Below are 18,931 nucleotides of genomic sequence, written 5' to 3'. Positions count from 1 at the left end.
TTAATAACTCTTTACAAGAGAGAGGAATGGGAGCTTCTCATTGCCTGAAAAAACATTCAAGGAGGTAGGATTTCTTAAGCACTTATTAAGGTCCTGTGTGGGCTTGTGTAACATGTTCAGCGTCTCCCCCTCAGATTTCCTTTCTGTAAAATGGAGATTTTTTTTTTCTCACTAGGTTATTAGGAGGATTTTCCGACTAAGATTCATCATAAATGAAAGTATCCTGCAAACATTATTTAATCACCTGACTAAAAATTGTCTCCAACTTCTTTGGGCAGAACATCAGTTTTTATAGGGACTAGTCATAGTGTCCAGCTTAATATAAGGCTCTGGGATCACATGCTGCATCTTTAAGACAGAGTTTACTTCTGAATCAGTAAATGTACTAGACAAAGCAGCCATTATTTATGCATTCCTGCATACATGGCAAGGTGAAAATAATAGAATAAACATCATATACTTCATTATGATATCGGTTTACACTTCCAGGGTACACAAAAAGAGGCCATTTCATCAAGCTAATTGCCTGAAAGTAAAAGAGAGAGAACTTTAGCTATTAGTCTATTATGGGGCTTTTTTCTTAATCACAAATAGGGGCCGTGTGTCCCCAGGGGGATGTGTATTCTAATTTACAATTGAACTACAGATCAGAGCAATCAATCTTGTGCAGCACTTTTACAGTGTAATTGCTGCAACATAACAAATAAAAAAAAAAAAAAGCAGCCTAAGTCGAGTTTCAGCTTGAGGTGGAGATATTTACCAGGCATTGGTTCAGGGTGGGAGGGAGGTAGAGAGAGGAGAGAGGCGCCAAAGCCATGAATATGCAATGAGGGCTCATTAGTGCCCCAGTGTTGCCATGACGAATGGCATTATCCCCAGACTGGTGCAGCCTAAACATGAATTTTATAACGACCCATTTATCATGACTTGTCATGGGTTTCTTTACTGTACTTTCTACTGACTCTCACACCTTCCACCATTAGCACCTCAGAATCCCTTCCTTTTGTTCTTTTATCTTTTTCCAGCTTAGTTTTTGGTAATGATTCTCCACCGATAAGGGGAGGAGGACTGCAAGCAGCAATATGCTGCTGTTCAAGAGTTTAGAGATTCTCAGGCTTAGGACCCACCGCCAAACATGTTGGTGGTCTTCAGTCCACTTACTAGTGGATAAGTGTCCTTCTTGTCACAAATATCTGCAATCTTGTCAGTTGACTCAGCAGAAAGGTCTCCGATTGACCGAGCATAGAGACAACTATCTTTCCATTCTGGCAGATGTGATGGATGAATCTGTTTTGTTGACCTAGGCCTGTCTAAAAGTGCTCTTCCTCAGCCCACTCCAGCTACATGCACAGTATAACAATCCACCCCTCATCTTTACATTGAAAAAGGATAAATAAACAAAACCTGCTTTCTCCCCAGTTTCACTTAAACTAAAAAAAATTGTACTAAGTGTAAAATGTAAGTGATAGAAAAAGCATTTACCTTGAAGGAGCAAGAGATATTAGTCAACCCTACAGGAAAACAAAATTACTGTGAAGTAATTAGTGTCTGGCTTTAGCTCATTTTTTGTCACTGCACGTTTTCTCTGTTTTGCTGCTGTCCCTTTGGCCTACTGGATCCCACATTTAATATACCACTGCTTATAAAGAAATCCCTGTGGCTCAGAAGGCTGAATTGCCACTGCTGGGCTAGGGCCTGCTCTCTAGTATATAGAGGCTTTCATTTCCCAAGTTATGAATCTGACATCTCATGGCCAAATCCATGCCAGTTTATTTCTGAGAAGTCTGTCCTCATTATTTACCCCAAATAGTTTCACTGTCAGTCTGTCTTTTTTTTCCCCACTGTGAAGTGGCTGGAGTATCTGAAAGTATCAAGCCTCTCTTTGTTGGATTTTACACTTTTGCTATTACAAGAATTTGTCTTTGGGGATAGAAAAATCAAGCAACTTATTTCCAGCTATTACTCGGATAGGACTTCATGTTCTTAAACAAGTTGTGAGCTCCCATGATCTCTAAAAACAACTCTCCCGAGGTCTTACATCAGGGTAGTCCTACAGTTCTTTCATTACTCTACTGGATGTTTGAAAATATTAAAAGGCATCCAACATCCCAGTCCAGCAATTTATAGACTCAGAGTCTGGCGCCGGAGCCCTCAAAGCCTCTATTTCTTCCACAAAATCCGCACTTTGCTGTTATTGTCGCCAAGACAGGCACGTGTTTCACTAGGAGTAGTTTGTCAAAGCAAACAGTCCATTATCCAAAGATTCATCACAGGTTCCCACTTCAGCACACGATGGAAGAGAGGCTGGATGTCAGAAAGGGAGGTGAAAGGAAGGCTTCCTCTCAAAAAGGTGCATTTGGGAAATGACACACCTTCATTAAGCAGAGTATAGCTGATTAGGCCAGCAAATGCTGATGTGTTCTTGCCATTTTTTTTTCAAACCCCTCTGTGTTCCTTTGGAATAGATATATATATATATATATATATACGTGTATGTATATCTATGTAATTTTTGAAGTCCCAGGCAGCATCTTGCACAAGTCCCTGACCTTTGATGGAGAACTCCAGCTCCCACTACAATACAAACAATGTTCTGTTAATTATCAGAAGACAAAAGAAGAATAAAAATCTCTTTTAAAGAAGCAAACCAGAGAAAATTTCTAATATTGCAGAAAATGTCCACTACCTTCACAAGGACTTGAGACACAGCAAATATTATCATTGTTCTTGAGAATAAATGTTTGCCCTATGACCCAGGTGATCTGATCATCTACTGAGTGGGCAGAATGGTGAGTTGTCACAAGCAACACGGTATAATTAAATTATTTTCATTTAACTCCTATTAGGAGTATTAAAACTTACTGTAGTCAGTTTATAAAATCAGATTGATACACCTGGTTGCCATCTGTAGTTTACATGATAGAATAAGCAGATTCCTGTTTGAGTTGATTGTAGTAATGCACAGGTCCCATCTATGGAGCTTATTCCAGTATTTTATACCAATACTTTCTGGTTCTTTTGGGGAACAAGTCCGTCATTCTTCCACTCACCTTATCAAAGACATGAACATTGAAACAAGGAATGTTAAGGGCCAGCCAATGCAGATGATATTGAGCTTGATGTCACTTTAATGTCCAGTATCACAGCAGTCATGAGATCACATCAGAGATTTCTAGTTTGAGATCAACAACCATATGGAAGGCAGCTGCCGAAGGCAGGAAAACATTCGCTCTTCCTCAGTCAATCCACAAATGGCAACTATTAAAATAAAATAATTGCAATCTTTAAAATATTAAGTCCTTGGTTCTAAACCAACAGGCCTCTAATGATAGGAAACACACAAATTTCAGGAAGAAAAAGACAGCTTTCATTGCTGTATGAATCCAGCTTCCAATAAAAATATCAGATGTGAGATTGTTTCATAGAGAAATTAAAAAATAAAAGCAGAATTTTCAAGTGGAGTACAAATTCATAAGGTGGGACCAGTTGTTTATCCCAAATTCAGGGGAAGTTTAGTGACTGGCTACTGTAGGATCAGAAGTAGCCTGTCAACAGACTCACATGAAAATTCTGCTTCAGATATATATTTTAAAGTAATAAAATTCTGTCCATATTGTAAAAATCTGCACAATTATATGCAGTAGTTTTCTATATTTACAAATAGAATTCACAAACTTAGGATGAAAAAGAACCTGGAAAAAACCCACATCAGGTGTGATTACTATTTAATGCTTTTCAATATCTGTTCAATTGCCATATTTACATGAAAATGTAAAAAAACCCTAAGAGATTCTATTTCCCTTTGTAAAGAGACACACTTTTAAAGACACGATAAAATGTTAACCCTGAACACAAAACTTATTCTGAGTGAATACTGAAGTGTCTGAAGAGTGAGGCAGTACCAGGGGGATCTCCCTCTGTGCTTGTGAGGGCTACTGATTGTGCTGCATAAACCTAACCAGCTTTTTTGGCTGTTTCATTTTGTTGTTTCTTTTCTGTGGAGAAATTCATCCCTCCTTCCTCAGTTGTGTTTCAAACATGGCCCAATATTTTTTCTCCCTTCAAAGCTTGGCTTTAGTCATCCTAATGAGCTAACAATCTTTTCCTCTGGATATCCTTCAGCAGTGTCTTAAAGATTCCCCACCTTTCTCCAAGTGGAACCAATGGCTTGCTGCTCCCCACTTTTAAACAAACAAACAAAATGTCTCTCTCCCCCCTCCTTCCCACTTTCTTTAATGACATCTTCAGTCATTAATGAGTTAATAAAAATCTCAAAGTCATCTGGGAATAGATAAGGGGGAAGAAAGAAGAGTATTGTACACATAATGACAGGCTCCCTGCTGGCCCTAAGATGTCATGGGTCAGCCATGTCAAGAATGTGTGTGCCCAATCATCTCCTGATTTTTATCAGCAAGGCCTGAAGCAGAATCTGACACGCCAGTTTGGGAGTTACAATGAATAAACAATGACTTCTTGGATTGTTGGCGGCTGTATGATAGAGTGAGAGGGTTTATATATACTAAAACATGATGACATTAGCAATCAATATACCAATTACTGGACAAGTTATTGGACGAAGCATGCACATGTCTTGAGCTTTGTGCACTTTGAGCATGCTACCAGCCATGGAGACCACAGAAATAATGTTATTTAACCCTTTCCAAACTAGGTATGCTAATACCTAACGATGTCTTAAAGTTTCTGAGAGCATGAGATACAGGAAAACCCGGTCTGATACAGCACATTAGGCCCTTCAGATAGAAGATGTAAGCCTGACAAATTTATTTTTCATTACGACTTGAGGAAGAAAGGAATAGATTTTTTCAAGTGAGCAATTGATTCTAACAGATTTAAATTGTTCTCTATAAAATTTCACCCAAACACCCCCCCAGCATATTACAGAAACTTCGTCACTGAGAAATTACAACCTATCTTTTATAGGTTGGTTAAGGAAATATCTCAACAGCTCTCACCTGCCTGTTCTTCAGTGGAGAAAAGAAGACAAAATTCTAAACTACTTTTCTTATTCCTGTGTGACTGGAAACACATTTCTGCATCTGATCAATGATCAGCCTCTTACATTCTTTATTCAGCTCAAAATATTCAGTGTTTATGAGTTTGTTCTCAGTTATTCTGGAAGTGATTGTGAAGATTCAATGCCAGTGTTTTAATTGAAGCCAGAATATAATGGGATTATATAAACCACCTAATTTCAAAGTACAATTTAGAAAACAAGTACGGTGGAGATCAACGCAGCAGGCAGATCTATTGGATCTGTGGGCACAGCAGAAATGTTGTCTGGATTGAAGTTAAATGGTGTCAACTCTCCATTAAGATGGATAAGTCAATGATGTAATGTAAAGCTCATGGGTTTTGCCCTGAAAAGCGTCGTTAAAATGATGTGGAAAGACAGGTTTTATGATGGTTCCCCATCTTTTTCTGTGTAGAATGACAACTTTTACTGCCATCTGGGAAGCAGCAGTGCCACATACCCTTTGACTTTTGCTCAGGTGGGAGCAAACAAGGCAGGGTGTAAATATAAGATTTGTCTGCCAGGGCATCAACCAACACAGTAGAAATTGTGCAAAAGTAGGGAGGAGAAGAGTTCAGACATCAGAGTGGCCCTGTGTATGTGCTGTGCATCAGGGGCTGAATAAAATCTGCAGATACATCTCTTATAGATAATTTCTGTGATGTAAGGGCTAAAGTGTTACTCTAAATTACAATCAAATCTGCTCCTGTTTCTCAGAGCACTAAGCACTTCTCAGAGTTGTGTTGAATGGTGATGGCAGAGGGACCAGCCTCAGACAAAGGGGGAAAATAGATGAGACTGCATCTGGTTTTAACTGCAGTGCTTATGGAGTGTTCAGCTGGATCCTTTCAAATGGCTCTTCCCTTCCCATTGAGTAAGTTCTTGAAAAGTTTAAAAGTGAATTTGTCCAGCATGTGTGATATGAATAACGAAATGCTTTTAAATGTAAATGTTTCATAGAATAACACCATTACCATACATTACAGTGAATACAGTTAAAAAAACAACTCAATAATCCCTCCTCTGTAATTTACAATTAACTTTTTGCCTCAAGGTAACAGCTACATTCACAAAAATAATGGTAATAGATTGACCTTGTTATGAATGGATAACAAGCTGGAAACAATATAGTTTGTCACAGAGCATTAACTGTTACTGTTGAAATTGTAAATAATGTGTATAGAACTTACAATGTAAATGGCTCCCCTTAAAAATATTAATTATGTCAATTAAACACTTGATGCATAATGGATTATTCTGAAACCTATTTAAGTCCATGTCAGACTGAGTATACCATTTTCTAAGATCCCATTCCCAGACTACTGGAAAATTTGTGGCTTTGCTTTGATTGCTCAAGGTGGAGGAAGGAATATCGCCTTAAATTAAGGATATATGGCTGCTCCTTTTACTTGGATTGCTTGCGTGCTTTCTCACTGAGTATACAGCATCAGCAGATTAGACTGTCTGCAGATACGAGGCTCTTCTGAGATGCTTTTAGGCTGCTTTGGAGATTAATGAAAAGCAAACCTCATCCAACAGAGCTGGTCATCACTTGAGGATGTCCATGGGATACAGAGCACGCCGCTGGCTTTTATGCTGATTTGTAATCACCGATGATGGGACAGGGGAATAAAGATCAGTTCTGCTGGTTTCTCACACCAGAGTGATGTAACTCATCACTCACAAGCTGGTGGAAGCTGAGGGCTGATCTCCTTCTCCTTGTGTGTCCTTCGGAGCCCAGGCTGTGCTCATCCAGGAGGAGGAGATTGCTATCACATGGCTTTAGGGAGTGATCCAAACCTCGTACATAACACATGGCATATTAAAAATTAGAGTTTTCTCCCATGCCTGAGGACCAGTAACTCATGAACAAGAAACTAAACCACATTTTTTGTGCTTCCCAGACACAATTAGTGCTCCTCAGCTGTGGCTCAAGACCGGACTTAACAGCACAATACTTCAGTGTTCTGGCCAATTACCATGTGTAGACTGTTGCCTTATAAAGGAGGGATTCCCACTAGATTATCCACATAGAGAAAGTGATACTAAAATGACAAGCCACCAAGAGGTCAAATAACCAGTTGCCAGAAGTTAAAATAACTAGACTGTGGAGCAGCAATATCTGAGGAGCTGGCATGTATCCCAGGACTGGTTGTCACACAAATGAAAGAAAAGACAGCTGGAATCTTTTTGGATTGACTGTGAATATAATGGAAATCTACCACTTTGGTTTTTCAACCAAATGCCTGAACTGGGAGTTGAGGAACTGATTCAGTATATAAGGTCTCTTTATACCTCGTTTTTCCATGTGTGAGCTTCAACTACTTTGTTTAGCTTTATCCTTTGGGATCAAGGACTGTTCAGACAGTCTAAGCATAAAGAGTCTGATTACAGTGCTTCTGTAATCCAAGCTAATACATTACATCCTCTCTTGCCAAAAGGTGTGTTCTCCCATCTGGGCAGAAATAAAGGCACTGCACATGTAAAACTGAGCAGGCACCTCTACCCCCACCATGGGGTCAAAATCCCAGCACGAGGCTGGGTAAGCAACACTCGGATTTCCCTCCTCCCACTGCTTTTCTCTGGGCAGCTCTTGTTTCACCTTCAGTTAAAGTTTAGCTCTTTGCTATACATTCAGTGCCATCTCTTTAAAGATGTACATCTGAATGGGCAAGAAAGTTAGGGATTAGCAATGGACAGAGGTCAAGTCCGTCAAGACTTTAAGCATGTTGCTGGTTGTAAAAAAGATTACATTACTGGCAGCCCTTTGCCAGATCAGTACATCGATGCCGAATGTTAATCCTTGCTGGGGACAAGATGGCTTGTAAATGTTACGGGAGAACATGGCTTTTCCTGTAGAAAACAGGCATTTATGGTTAAAACACAGATTGTTTTCTCATGCTTATGTTTGCATTTCATGCCAATTCACTCTTGCTAGCCATGAGCCTCGCTTCAGTACTTATATTTAATCACTTAAGATCTTTATTTGTATAGCTAAGGAGAGTATGGTTGAGTTCTTGAAGCACTGGGGAGCAGAAGAGCCAGAGTTCAGCCTCAGTCTTTGCCAGAAGAAAACTCTAAAACTGGGCAAAGCCTGTGTGCTTGCTGAATCTTAGTTTTCTCATCTGTAAAATGGAGCTCTATTTAAAAAGGATCCTGTAAAATTATATTTATGACAGTCAGAAGTACAGTGTTTATTGGATTTATAAAGCAATCTACCTATTTTACTGTGGCTAACTATATATCTGTTACTAAGTAATGTCCTTTCCTACAGTCATAGAATCACTGAATGGTTTGAGTGGAAGGAACCTTCAAGATCATCCTGTTCCAACTCCTTTGCTGTGGACAGGGAACCTTCCACCAGAACAAGCAGGATCCACCGCTAGGGATGGGACATCCACAGCTGGACAGTTTTGGGTGAGCTCAAGTTTCCAGGTCAGATGTTTGCACAAGGACAGCCAAGGCATAAGCCAATATTGGATTTTAAAATAACAGAAGACTCAGTTGGCCCAAAGTTTATTCTGCTGTGGACTGAGAACATAACTGGGTGTAAGCAGCAGCTGTTATTAAATGTGTGCAGGACACTGGATATGACTGAACATAGTCAAGAAAATTAATGCTGTACAGTAGATCTCCAGCAGCTGACAATGCTCATATGGCTATTCCAGTGACCAAACTCTAGTAAATCCTTTGGCTGTCTCACCTGAAAGGGAAAGAAGCAGATTTGGATGCAAACTACCCTCACACCTGTTTTTGGGATCTAGAGATCCTCAGTGTCTCTGTGCCTCAGTTTTTCATCCTATTTTGGGAGGTAATGAAACTCTATGCTAAGGCAAAATCAATAAAGCTTCACTTTAAAGGGTCTGATGAGGTCAAGAAAACACTAGTGCCTAATGCAAGTGAGTTCAACAGTAAAGGGGACCATGTAAGTTCCCAGGTAGATTTGATAACAGAGTTCATAAAATAAGAAAAGCAAATTCAATCTGGGGAAACCCGAGCTTCTAGGTTTCATGCCACGTACATTTAGTAGCTATAAAATTAGAATACTCTGGTGGAAGGGGATTCAACATTTTTTCTGGCAAGAAGTAAAAAATGATATGCAGCATACTAAGTATTAAATTGTGTTAGTTCAGTTTTGTTATGCAGATGGATTTTTTTTCCTTCTTCTCCACTCTTTAAAATGTTTTGAATTAAAATAGCTTACTCAAGGTCACCGAAGGCATATGGTCCTGCTCAAAACTTTAAACAAAACATTAGTTTTTACAACCTTTTGTAATTTGGTATTGTATACAACATGGTTATAGACGGAGTTTCTGTAATCTTTGCAGTGGGTGACAGAAATATGAGAGCCAAATTTATAAGCCATTTAGTGAAGCATTTAATCAATTTCATGCATAGGAAATAACTCCGATTGCTTTGCTTTATCAATCTTGCTTTCTCAGAGACCTGCAGTCACCCCAACCTCAAAACACTCCAGTGGGTGTGGGGGGAACCATATGCAAAACTCTAATGCTGGACACAGTGTCAGGGACTTCTGAGGACTGATTAAACTTGCCAGCATCAATAATCCCTCTTGAGGCTGTTCATATATATTTCAGAAGGAAGGCAGAAAGCCTAATATTTATAGGAAATTGCAAGGCCTCTTTTTTACAGAGTTTTTTCATTAAACACCCTTTGTCTGGAATGAGTCTTTGACACTGTGTAGAGTTATGCAGATTGAGCTTGCCCGTAATACTGAAGTGTTTGTGAATGTTGCCTTTAATCACTTAGAAACACTTAAGCACCCTCATATGTCCCCGTTTCCATAAACTATGACTAGCATATCATTTGACAAATTCAGAGACACTGCTTGAGATGAGACTGCTCACTGTGGCCACAGTAAGAGAGACACAAGGTCTGGACTGTCTTGAAGCCCACATAAATGTCAGACCCATGACTGTAACTGTGGGATTTATGAGACACAATTGAAGGATTGAAAGAGTTCTTCTTCTTCTGGTCTTCAACCCATGGCTCTGCATGGACCACCTGACCACTGGCACTGGACAAGAAGCTGGGAACAATGTTCCTCAGCCCTTCCACAGGGCAACTGGTGGAACTGGAAGTTCCTGAGCTCTGTTCTGTATCTGGGTGTGTCTGTACTCACAAGGAGATGGGACGGGTCTGGTCTACTGGTATGTCCCAGCAAGAATTACTACTCTTTCTACAGAAGGCAAAGGAAAACATTGTCCAAACTAACCTCATTCCCTTCTCCTGTATCTAAAATCCCTGCCTGGAGTAAGAGATAAGGCTCAAGAGACTGTTTCAGACCACACTTTCTTCTCATGTACTACAACAGCTTGTACAATACCCTAAGCAGAGTACTACTCAGTGACTTTTTTTCCTCAGTGAAAAATTCCTGAAGGAGCAAAAAGCCAATCTCTCTGATAATCATCAGCTGCTCAACTATATTAAATTTAGACAAGGCTACAATAGTGCCAGAGTTGTCCCCTGCCCTCTAAAATTAGAACTGAAAGAATGGTGGGCATAGTGCTAAATATATAACTCATTTAAAAATAATGTGCTCTCAGGCTTTCGTAATGCTTGAAAAACTGATCATCATAAATCCCTAAAGATCTGTTTGCACAGCCAGCCTGCCTCCACCAGCCCCAAACATGTTTCAGTAGGATATGTCCTTTCCTGAACATCCACTTTTCTTTGTGGTATATAGGAAAAAAAGCAGAAAAGTTTTGCTGCAGTTAAAGAACAGTCAAACAATACGCCTCCTAGTTATCTTTGAGGACAGAGGCTTAACCTGGCCTCTGCTTTCTATGCAGAAGCAGAAAAATGCTCATAAGCACTAATCCTGGAAGAGTTGATAGGGACCATCCATTTGAAATGATCACGAGTGTGAGTTTTAGCCCTTCAAGTTGCAGAAAAACCTCAACAATCCTCTACATAATAAAAAAAGACCCCCGACAGATTAAGAAGCCTCATTTTTCTCCTTCTGTTTCTCAGCTCTAGCAAAACCTTGTGCTAACAATTTCAGTATCAATAAAATAAGTAAGGTGGATTAGGAACATTTTTTCATAGAAACGAGGGCATGGAAAACCTACATCTTTCCCAGCTTCAGGCTTAGAACAACTTCTACCTAGAAAAATCCCTCTCCTTTCCTTTCCAGCTCCCTTCTAACAGCACACAGGATCCCTCAAGGGGAGGGGTTGCATTGAGGGGAGCAGCCCTGGGGCTGCACTGAATTTATAGCAAGTGGGGACCTGGCTGCAAATGGGACCAAAGGAATTCTGAGATCTCACAGGACTTAGAAATCTCTGTCTCATGAAGCAAGGGGTGTCTTGGAAAATTTTGACTTTTATTTGCCAGCTGTTTCTCTTTTTGTTTATTTGAATTATCAGAGCAACACACTGTGAGCCTTTGAGAATGACAGAAAGGGTTGGGAAATATTTGTTTGGGAGTACTGAAAGTACCAAAAAACCCACTCCTCTGCTTAGTGCAATTCCTCCTTGAGGTGGGAAGAACAAGTCTTGACTTTATAAAAAGAGAAACCAAACTCAGCTGGAAAAATTAGAGATGGGGATTGTGTGTGAAGTTGGGGGCCGTGATTAAAGGAGATAATGCTGCTTCACCACAAAATCTGGCTAAAAAGTAGTGATGTGGGGTTTTTCCTTCTACTTGAGCTACTCTACCCTCCCTCTGTGCTTATGGGATGCTGCAGAGAGCTTAGGTCTGTGCTCATGGTCTCTTGTAGAGCTGTGAGAGGTGCCTGTGCCACGAGAACTGGGTCTGGACTTGATCTGCTGCAAACATAAATGCTTGTTAGGGAAGCAAACAGGTCATATTACACTATTCTTGTACCTTAAATAAATCAAGAAAGGTGTAAATGTGCTAGTCATGAACTTATTTCTCCCTTGGGCTACTTTCATGAGATGTTTCTTTCTCTTCCTTCCCGCCCTCATTCTACCTTTGCTCTTTCGAATGCCATCAGCTTATTGGAGGGGTTTGCTGAAAATAGAAATATGAAAAAGGCATGTTTTCTGTTTGCTCATCTGGAACATTCTGGGGAGGATTAACTCTTTGAATTCTTCACCCCATAAATTTGGGGATCCCTTTCTAGTTTTGCCTTACAGAAATACTAAGGTAATAGAAGTATAAGTAAAAGTAACTGGAAGGTTTTTTTTCCTACATAGATATACCTTTTGCAACCTTAATCACCGTTTGATTTCCTTTCTTTTCTTTCTTTTTAGATAGCAACTTGGATAAAAAATACTATACTCTTCTGCTGAAGGAAGTCAGATCTTTCCTGGAAAAGTTTATCGCAGTATGAATGCAGGTTTTTGTGGGAAGAAAAATACTATCAGAAGTCAAGGTTAATTTTTTATTTTTATTTTTTAAAGGGACATAGTGATTAACAAGCAGGTGTCAAGGGGCTGTTTGTGATGAAACTGGTGTTTTTGATGACCTTACTCTGAAAATTATCATTGTGCCACTACTGGGAACTATTTGCTACTCCGTAGAATTCTCTGAACTTGGTCTAGAGCTGCTCAATGTTTACTAATGAAAGTAAATGAGAATTAAAGAAATGCTCCTACCTGCTCAGTCACCAAAGGTGGTTTTCTTGAAGTAGAATAGGCACAATTTGAAAAGCTCAATCAAGTTTTTTTACTGTTTAAAAACCACAGTATTTTATGGATGTAATTTATAAGCAGAAAAGTAGAGGGCTATTCCCAATATTATCTTTATCTTCTAGACATAAATAACAAACAACTCCAGTAATCAAAATTTACTGCAATTGTAATAGGTTTTGGCATCGTTTATGTATCACAGGGAATGTTAACATAATGTTGACTTTCAGGACTGAGGCCAATTTTTTTGGTTTTCCTCTCCCTCTTTTTTTTTTTTTTTTTTTTTTTAGGCTGGGTTCATTATATATATATATAAAACCCCCAGTATATTTGTGACTTTTATGGCATTTGGGAGATTAATTCTCATAAATAACACTGTTTATATCTCCTAATCAGAAAGTTGAAATTATCTGTGACAATGTGAACACTAAAAAGTTGTATACTATGAAAATATTTCAATAATTAATGCATGCACTATCTAGAGCAATTGACAGTGAGGTCATAAACATAATGGGCCATCTGTGTTTGATTTGTATCCGAAAATGCTTAAAGGGAAAGGCAGGTAATTCAGGCTTCTCTTACAAATGTAAACAGGCGAGATTTTTCATCTTCTCAAAAGGTTGTTGAACCATTTCATTACTTTAAAGAAGAAGGGTAAAAAAGGTTTTTCCAGGCTAAAGCCTTTTAACATACTTGCATTTTGCTCCTGTATTCTCTGACAAGCAGCGCACACCAGTGGGGTTTTTAGTTTTCTTTTAGAGTACACAGAGGGTTGTCATTCTCCTTTATTTACTTTATATTGTTTGCTCTATAAAAAAATGCCACTTCAGGCTCCTGAGCAATCCCACCAGCTCACTTTGCATTCTGGGACCTGGGTTTAAATAGTTTCCTTTGGACCTTTCCAAGTTCAAATCTGCGCTGGGCTGTTGAAAGACAGCAGAAGGTACACGCAGGGATCTGGCTCGTTGCGCCTTTATGACCCTTCTCTGGATTTGTCCCAGCTTGTCTCATGAACCTTTTCTCCCTTGTGAAAGTCGAGGTTCAGGTTACCTGCATATCTGGGCTTGGATTTAATTTAGCACTGGATTTCTGTGCTGTAATGGGGGAGAAACGGATTGTCCTGCTATCGTCAGGAATAACTCTTTATCTCTGAACTTATATGCATTGGCATAAAGCCAATATCAAGCTGGAATGACTCAATAAATAAACAACCAAATACCCCTCTTGTTTTCACTGGCTGATCCGATGACAGTCGGGCTCCTGCTCTTGGCACCGACTGAGGCTCTACTGAAGGAAATGCCATTATCTTTCCTGTGCCAGGCAGAGATTAATACATTCTTAGAAATTGAATCCAGACAGGACTTCTAAATGATTTCATGTGACCTCCTGTATATCAGGGCTATTAAATACTACAAATTACCTATGATAAGACCAGAGATTGCAACCTATTTAAAACTCTGTACATTTTTTTTTCTCTTCTGCTCTGCCCTTTCTTGTTCCTCAAATATTAAGTGTAGGCACAGAGTGGGTCTAGCAAGGTAACACTAAAATCCGGAGAAACTGGCTGAAATATATCTGGGTAATCCCCAGAACTCCCTCACTCTCCCTGATAGTCTGATCTGGGCTAATTTCCTCCTCAGATCTGAAACTGGTGATCAGTGTGATCCTGAGCATGAAAAGAACAGACACCAGCTACCACCTGTGAGATCTCTCCATTGCTCCCCACCCTGATTTTGACCATCTCTTCAACATTTCATATCTAGCAATGCAAAATCTTGGTTGTAGCCGAGGGAAAAAATACTGGAATGAAGCAAGGCCAGAAGCTGAGTTATATCACCAAGGTGTGAGAATTATTCTTGCCATTGCAAGCACCTGTCTAAAGCCTAGAACTCTGAAGCATAAATATTTTTTTAATGTTGGACCACAAGAGTAATAAGAGGAGACAAACCAAAGCCCCAGATTCACAGAGTGGCAAGAGAAAGACTCTCGTTTATGGATGTTGAACATATGCATTTCTCTCACCTGCATAAGCATCCACCTTCTTTCCCCATATCCTCTCAAATAAGAGTGTGTAGAAATTGCTGGGTGTTCCAAGTCAGACCATGAAGAAGATAAATTCTGTGTTGTCTCAACTGAAGTGGATAAACACCCTTCACCTCTGTTTACCCATGTTTATCTTCAGCTGTACTGTTGTATCTACAGATTGAAGAATTTCTTCTAAGAGTTAAAGAAGAACCTTTTTTTTTTTTTCCTTTTTAAAGAGCAAATTTTGCCTTAAACACTTCAAGCCCACCAGCCTCAAAGTTTAGCAGTTTGCAGCATTGGGAAACTGCATCTTACTTCAAAGCTTGGTTTCTGTAACTTCTGTTTCCATTTTTGCATCTTGTCATGTTGTTGGCAGAGAGGTCAAATGCCCCATGTTATCCAATATTCTCCCTGTGTACAGGTCCCACTGCTTAGAAATCAAGTCCTCTTCCTTCTTTTTGTTAAGCTGAAGAATTTGAGTCAATATGTTGCACAGAACCGCTTGTTTCTAGCACTTAGATTATTTTATTCTCCGATGGTCTTACTTTAGTACGTCTCCCTTTTGAAAGTAGTGTTGGACCCAGTTGTCTAATGGTCTATATTACCAGTTGTTTTTGTCAGAACAAGACAGTTTCCTTGTTTCTGCTTGAATCTTACTTTTTTTTTTTTTTTTTTCATTCTAGCTCTGGACTCCAGAGAGTTTTGGCCTCCTTATGCTGTAGCACTGAGTAGAGGTGGAGATTAAATCCTTCAGCTTCAACTGTTTTGAGACAGTTTCCTGCTCCATAAAAGTAGCCTTGTTCCCTGATTTTTGCTGTATTTACCGACACTGCAGTAAATACAGAATTGCTCTGTATCAGAATCTCATCCTTTACCACCACTTGCTAAAATAATAATTCTTCCTGTCATCTGGAGGTTTTATTAGCAGAATTTTATGTACTTTGTGAAAATTTAATAATAAAGTTCATGATACTGTAAACTGCAAGTTATGTCAAACCAAAGTAAAACCTGACCCAGTCATAGTCTGTGACAGATGCTTAGGGGAAGATTTTTAGAAGGAGAACTCTGTGCCTTCCTGATTTCATAATCAGCAGTTAAAAGACAGCCAAATCTGATGTTTAATATTACTCAGGGAAGCTTCATGTTTTTAAATTCCACATATACTTTTGTTCTCTCTAGTATTTTTGAAAATGAGTTCCGCCATTTAATTCACACTGAGGAGAAAAATACATAGCAGGTGCCCTACACTGTATTATGAAAAAGAGTGAATAATCATTCCCTACTTATCCTCTCTATTCCAGTTTTTATAGGTCAGGTATTGTGTCCTCTCTTCCTTTTTCAGGTATTCTGTACTTAAAAAAGGCAGGAAGGTGTTATAATTTTCTGCACCTATTTTGAGTCAGAATGACCAGAACTACCATGGTTTTATACGTGGCATGAGGATATTTTCTTCATTTTCATTCTCTGCTCATATTCTCGTATCTTATTTTCTCTTTTGTGGGGCATTGAATTGATGCTTTACAGTGAATTATTCACAATCACTGAGATCTTTTTGGCATAGATGCGTCTACAGCCTGTGTGTGTGTCTGCATTGCACTTGTATTACTCTCCACCCAGTGACACTGAATTTATCCTGTTTTTCTAATACTCTGGCACTTAGTACAGTGAGACTTTTTAGCTTGGATAGTGTTGGATAATTCTTTATCATTTATCCATATATGACCAGCATAGCTGGTGACACAGACTCCTGGGAGGACCCTGCTCCATAACTGCCCCTAGTATGAAAACTGGGTAATTTTTCTTGTAACCATCTCATCGTATAACAGCTCAGTTTAAGGCATTTTGCTGTGAAACCTCCTCAAAGCCTTTCTAAATATCTGTGTGCCCTTGCTGGAGTGAAATTACTGATTCCTTCAATAGAACTTTATTAAAAAGGCTTTGTGTGGAGCAAGGAAAGATTCTGAATATCACTTGGCATGAAAAGCTGTGGTGGTTTTGCTTGGTTAAATTTAAGATAATTTCAAAAGGAGAATGTGTTTTTCTACATAGGACAGTGATCTGGCATTTGGGATATACAGGTTGTACCCTTTCTCTGCCAAAAATCTGTCTTACTGAGCAAGTTGTTTCGTTTTCCTGCAGTGCAGTTGCTCAGAGGTGCAATCATTACTTATTTCTTCCTCCTCCTCTATTTAGCTTCTAAGCTTTCCAAGATAGGGGTAGCATATTTATATCTAGAATTTTCTTCAAAACATTTTGTTTGGTAACTCCAGATGATGTCATAAGCCAAGTTGATAATGCTTTTGTTAAGGTCAAATAGTCTGATAAGGGCATTAAGTCACTGTTTTTAATCAAGCTCCACTTCACTCTTTCAATTAACATATATTTTTTTAATTTTGGTGATACATTTTCTCAATGGGAATATTTGTTTTGGCCACTAAATCAACCAGCATGCCGAAATAAAACATTCTGTGTTATTTCAAGCAAAATTAATTTGCTTTTATTCTGCTGTTTTAAAGAAGCTGGTTGGACTCTAGCAGTAATAATATCAGCCAAAAAAAAAAAAAAAAAAAAAGCTAGGTGCTTTTTTCATGAGATTTCACTTAGGTGTGATAATTAAGAAATGGGAAGAGGACAAAAAAATCACGGTGCAGCTGCACTGAAGATGTTGTGCCTTAAGAGTCTGAGTAATAACTGTTGGGTCAGTGACCATAAACCAGTCCTATAAATGCAGAATATAAGATCTGAAGGGGGGCATTTCCTCACAACGAGTATGCCACCAGCTAATGGTAATATCCAGGGGGTCACTCGTCCTTCCTCCCTCCCCATTTAAAGTGACACCATCCCTGTTTTCACTCTGCATCTATCATAAAGACACATTGATTTCCTTTCGGAGGAAAACACATATTTCTTCCCTCCTGCTAAGAAGATAAATCTGACAGATTTTAATCAAATGTAGTTGTTCACAACTATAGAAATGTTTCCAGTGTCACAGATGAAAACCTTTTTTTTTTTTCTTCCTTTTTTTTTTTTTTTTTGAAAAAGGAGGGGGCGGTTCTGGAAGTCAAGTTTATTTGGAGAGTGCACCTGTGCTAAAAATCTTACTATATGCACCAGCAGTTAACATTTGGGAATGCCCTATGGGCAGGTTTAACTTTACTGCCCTCCAACATAATGCCTGTCTTGTAGTGGTAACCATGAATACTGTGACAGTTAAGGGTCTGTCAGTGGTTCTGTCATAAACTCCCCTGTTTCCAGGGTTTTTATAACTCAGTCATAAAAACTCTCTCCAAGCTAAAGCTTAGCTTACCAAGGCAGACCTGATTCTGATCTTGGAAAGGCAGATGATACATATCCCTCTGTCTCTTCTGAAATTAGCTATGATCTCCAAGGAAGGGCTCTCACAAACCATGGGTGCCATACATGTCCAGCAGTATATGATAGATGAAGGGAGAATTGTGTCTTAGAAAGGCTTTCATCCTCTTCAAATGGCAAATAAATTGGCCTTTTTGCTTTGAAGCAAGAGAAGTCAAACAACACAGTGCTTTCCAATTTAAATTGTATTTTTGCTTTAACCTTTTATTTCTTAAAGTAACTTTAGGAGTTCATTACTGCTTAGCCTGGGACGTAGGAAAATATCTGATAGCATTTAGAAATGTGGAAAATAATTCACTATTTAAGTATTAGTCTGGATTTAAATCAGTGGGAATGAATGTAGAAGTGAAAATCCTGAAGAAAATGATCACTCAAATCTGAGTAGAGCCAATGTTCAGAGCAACATAGAAACCATGGCTTTTGTGACCCTGGAAGAAAAGGAGTGGTGTTAAAAATGTAAAATTACACTTTGAATTTCTGCTAATTTGTCTATAGACTTAACCTATCTTGTAGGCAAGGCTGGCTGCAACGAGCTCCAGAAGTGGAGCAAATATTGGTGCATAATAATAGTATTCTGTAATGGCTGCTAGGATAGGTTTGTAAATAGGTTATTCATTCCTCAGTAAAATTAGAATGTGATAGATAGATGCTAGCTGTACTACAGTTCTGATGCTATGTTAATTCCCACCAATTAAAAAAAGTGCTGCAAAATTTTGGATATGGATATATTTGGGTTGTGTGTTTTTCTTTTCTCTTGGCAGCAGGAAGAAGTGTTAAACTCTGCCAGGGTATCCACAGGCTTTCCATTCTATGCTGGTAGTTATCTCCTGATGCTTGAGATGCTCCAATCCTCTTTATCCCATTCCGGAGTGCCCCAAACCCGAAC

The 18,931-nt window shown here is 39.0% G+C and overlaps 1 long non-coding RNA gene across 5 annotated transcripts in view; it reads left to right on the top strand.

Moving 5' to 3' along the window:
• The window catches only part of LOC113987299, a 57,650-nt gene extending 40,433 nt beyond the window's left edge, over positions 1-17,217 (top strand). The window contains exons 9-12 of one of the 5 annotated variants that reach the window (XR_005565262.1): positions 5,750-5,906; positions 8,307-8,843; positions 12,271-12,392; positions 15,357-17,217. This is a non-coding gene — a long non-coding RNA (uncharacterized LOC113987299). Of the gene's footprint in view, positions 1-5,749; positions 5,907-8,306; positions 8,897-12,270; positions 12,905-15,356 lie in introns of those variants that run through there. The other 4 variants (XR_005565265.1, XR_005565259.1, XR_005565258.1 and 1 more) reach the window with 4 other exon arrangements.
• The last annotated feature ends 1,714 nt before the right edge of the window (positions 17,218-18,931 follow it).

Source organism: Pipra filicauda, unplaced genomic scaffold (genome assembly GCF_003945595.2).
Source record: "Pipra filicauda isolate LSUMZ 115617 unplaced genomic scaffold, ASM394559v2 scaffold44_size3831614_pilon, whole genome shotgun sequence".
Classification (NCBI taxonomy): domain Eukaryota; kingdom Metazoa; phylum Chordata; class Aves; order Passeriformes; family Pipridae; genus Pipra; species Pipra filicauda.
The sequence above is the reverse complement of the archived record's forward strand: the minus strand, read 5'-3'. Positions and strand labels throughout refer to the sequence as shown.